General features: G+C 36.0%; 1 protein-coding gene across 7 annotated transcripts in view; it reads right to left on the bottom strand.

The window, feature by feature from the left end:
• LOC133555939 (disintegrin and metalloproteinase domain-containing protein 11-like) overlaps nucleotides 1-3,345 on the bottom strand; it is a 108,155-nt gene that overhangs the window by 14,133 nt on the left and 90,677 nt on the right. The gene's annotated exons all lie outside the window — the stretch shown is intronic.

Raw genomic sequence — 3,345 nt, 5'->3', positions numbered from 1 at the left:
CTGAAAGAAATAAATACACATATATGATTGTACTACTACTACTTCTTGTTCTACACCAGGGGTCCCCAAACTTTTTGAATCAGGGGCCGCATTGGGGCTGTGTGTGTGTGTGTGTTTATATATATATATTATATATATATATATATATATATATATATATATATATATATATATATATATATATATATATACATATATGTCTTGATTGGATTATCCAGAGAATAGTCCTCGATACCGTGGTAGAGCGCAATATGTAGGTGTGGGAAAAATCACAAGACTACTTCATCTCTACAGAACTGTTTCATGAGGGGTTCCCTCAATCATCAGGAGATTTTAATGGAAGCATTCACATACCATGGTTTATATAGGGCACAGAGTGGGTGGGTAACTGTCGCGAGAAACCTGATTGCCCTCTCAACGGGGGGTGCTTACAAACATCAGTCGTTTACCAAGCAAAGGTAAAAAGCAAGGACATTAACACTTCCGACACGTACGTAGGATTAACCGAAGGAGCGTTCAAAACAAGATGGAATAATCACAAGGCCTCCTTTAGAAACCAGACCTTGCGGAATTCTACAGAACTCAGCAAGCACATTTGGAACCTCAAAGACAATAATGTTGAATATTCAATACCATGGCAAATTCTTGCATTCAGCACACCTTACAACAGTGGTAATAAAAGATGCGACCTATGCTTAAAAGAGAAACTGTTTATTATATATCATCCAGACCTGTCATCCCTCAACAAGTGCAGTGAAATCATTTAAATATGCCGCCACAGACGGAAACATCTCCTAGGTAACACATGAGCCAATCACCACACCCTACACCTGCCTGTACCCACCCATTCTGTGCCCTATATAAACCATTGTATGTGAATGCTTCCATTAAAATCTCCTGATAATTGAGGGAACCCCTCATGAAACAGTTCTGTAGAGATGAAGTAGTCTTGTGATTTTTTCCACACCTACATATACATATACATATACACACACATATATATATATATATATATACATATATATATATTATACATATATATATTATACATATATATATATATTATACATATATATATATTATACATATACATATATATATATATATATATATATATATATATATATATATATATATACACACACACAGTATATACACATCCATTTTCAACTGCTTGTCCCTTTTAAGGTCGCAGGGGGTCGCTGGAGCCTATTAAAGCTGCATTCGATAACTAAGACAATGACTTTTAGTCCCCCCAAAAAATTGAACAATGCAAAAATACAAGGAAAAAAAAAAACGTGTTTACATAATGGCTATCATAATCCGATACTTGTTTTTTTCCTGCTGATATTGCACTGATATTCGATACATACAGTAAGAGAGAGAAAGATAGATAGATACAGTACAGTGGGGCAAAAAAGTGTTTATTCAGCCACCGATTGTGCAAGTTCTCCCACTTAAAATGATGACAGAGGTCTGTAATTTTCATCATAGGTACACTTCAACTGTGAGAGACAGAATGTGAAAAAAAAATCCAGGAATTCACATTGTAGGAATTTTAAAGAATTTATTTGTAAATTATGGCGGAAAATAAGTATTTGGTCAACCATTCAAAGCTCTCACTGATGGAAGGAGGTTTTGGCTCAAAATCTCACGATACATGGCCCCATTCATTCTTTCCTTAACACGGATCAATCGTCCTGTCCCCTTAGCAGAAAAACAGCCCCAAAGCATGATGTTTCCACCCTTCATGCGTCACAGTAGGTCTGGTGTTCTTGGGATGCAACTCAGTATTCTTCTTCCTCCAAACACGACCAGTTGAGTTGATACAAAAAAGTTGTATTTTGGTTTCATCTGACCACATGACATTCTTCCAATCCTCTGCTGTATCATCCATGTATCCATTTTGGTATAAACTCAACTCGTCGTGTTCATTTACCATAAACCCCGACTTAAACAGGTTGAAAAACTTATCCGTACTATTGACCATTTAGTGGTCAATTGTACGGAATATGTACTGAACTGTGCGATCTACTAATAAAAGTATCAATCAATCAATCAATCAATCAATCAAAGAGCTTTGAATGGTTGACCAAATACTTATTTTCCACCATAATTTACAAATAAATTCTTTAAAATTCCTACAATGTGAACTCCTGGATTTTTTTTTCACATTCTGTCTCTCACAGTTGAAGTGTACCTATGATGAAAATTACAGACCTCTGTCATCATTTTAAGTGGGAGAACTTGCACAATCGGTGGCTGACTAAATATTTTTATGCCCCACTGTATATAGATAGATAGATATAACTTTATTCATTTCAGGAGAGTTCCCTAAGGAAAAATAAAATTCCAGTAGCAGTATACAGAATTGAGATCGAATTTAACAAGTAAAAAGTAAATAACTGGGGAATAAATGGAAACAAAATAGAAAAATATTACAATAAAAATTATAAGCAACAATAAGAATAAAGATATAAGAATACAACAAGAGAAACTAGGCAGTAGCGACCATCCCCTGTCATCCCCGCCCCCCAGAGAGGATTTGTCCAGTCTACTGGCGTGTGGGACAAAGGAGTTGTCTGGATGACACGATGTCGAATATTTACAAAAACAATTTGAAATGTGGATTCGTCAGACCACAGAACACTTTTCCACTTTGCATCAGTCCATTTTAGATGATCTCGGGCCCAGATGGAATAATCATGGCGGCGTTTCTGGATGTTGTTGATAAATGGCTTTCGCTTTGCATAATAGAGCTTTAACTTGCACTTACAGATGTAGCGACAAACTGTATTTAGTGACAGTGGTTTTCTGAAGTGTTCCTGAGCCCATGTGGTGATATTCTTTAGAGATTGATGTCGGTTTTTGATACAGTGCCGTCTGAGGGATCGAAGGTTACGGTCATTCAATGTTGGTTTCCGGCCATGCCGGTTTCGTGGAGTGATTTCTCCAGATTCTCTGAAACTTTTGATGATATTATGGACCGTAGATGTTAAAATCCCTAAATTTCTTGCAATTGCACTTTGAGAAACGTTGTTCTTAAACTGTTTGACTATTTGCTCACACAGTTGTGGACAAAGGGGTGTACCTCGCCCCATCCTTTCTCGTGAAAGACTGAGCATTTTTTGGGAAGCTGTTTGTAGGAGCCTAAATACTGTTTAAGTTAATTTACATTTTATGGAAGGTGCTTTATGTTTATTCAGCCAAAAGGTGACTATTTACTTTATTTGCATGATAGGAAAATGTATATATTGAATGCTTAGAGTAATTATATAAAGCTCACTTTAGTTGTAATTATTACATTTGTCAAAATGATTTGATGACATAACTGTTTTAAGTGCA

The sequence above is a fragment of the Nerophis ophidion genome, linkage group LG07 (genome assembly GCF_033978795.1).
Source record: "Nerophis ophidion isolate RoL-2023_Sa linkage group LG07, RoL_Noph_v1.0, whole genome shotgun sequence".
NCBI classification, from domain to species: Eukaryota; Metazoa; Chordata; class Actinopteri; order Syngnathiformes; family Syngnathidae; genus Nerophis; species Nerophis ophidion.
Note: the sequence above shows the minus strand (reverse complement) of the source record. Positions and strands in the feature narration are given on the sequence as shown.